Source organism: Protopterus annectens, chromosome 1.part0, assembly GCF_019279795.1.
Source record: "Protopterus annectens isolate FY-2018-M chromosome 1.part0, PAN1.0, whole genome shotgun sequence".
NCBI classification, from domain to species: Eukaryota; Metazoa; Chordata; order Ceratodontiformes; family Protopteridae; genus Protopterus; species Protopterus annectens.
In genome coordinates this window covers 1,955,531,734-1,955,532,364 of record NC_056725.1, presented here as the reverse complement: position 1 = coordinate 1,955,532,364, position 631 = coordinate 1,955,531,734, and positions in this window count along the sequence as shown.

Sequence of the window (631 nt, the reverse complement as noted above, 5' to 3'; positions counted from 1 at the left end):
ACTGGAATGTGTGTGGTTTTCTTTTGGTTCCAGGTTATCGGCAGCTATGCCAACAGTTTCACATTCTTCCAGATTAAATGTACCGCTTCCCATGGAGGCTGTCTCATTCTCCGTATACTGATTGGATGGTTCTGTGGCTTTCTGATACGCAAAAACATGCCCACTTGAGAAATATCTATCTCTTTGCAGTTTCTTAAGCTTGACCTGTGTTAGCTTCTTTATAAAAATACTAAGAATCAAAAATGTCAGAGATCCTGTCTTCAAGCACATAGCCAGGAAGCATGTGTAACTATGTATTGAACATCTGAGGAAGCAGTACCTAAACTGTGAAAATGCTGGCTTTGGCATCTTTTTGCACTGCTTTTTATTGGATTATTCTGTGTGTGTGTGTGTGTGTGTGTGTGTGTGTGTGTGTGTGTGTGTGTGTGTGTGTGTGTGTGTGTGTGTGTGTGTGTGTGTGTACATGTATATGTACATAGTTCGGGGTGTTGCATTTGATCTAAATGCTTCTTTGCCGACGTGTTTAACCACATTTGGACAATATATGCAGATGGTACACAGGTGTGTGATATGGATAATCCCAGGTAGGGGAATATTCCCTTTCCCAGGGGATTGTGAGACCTCAAAGTTA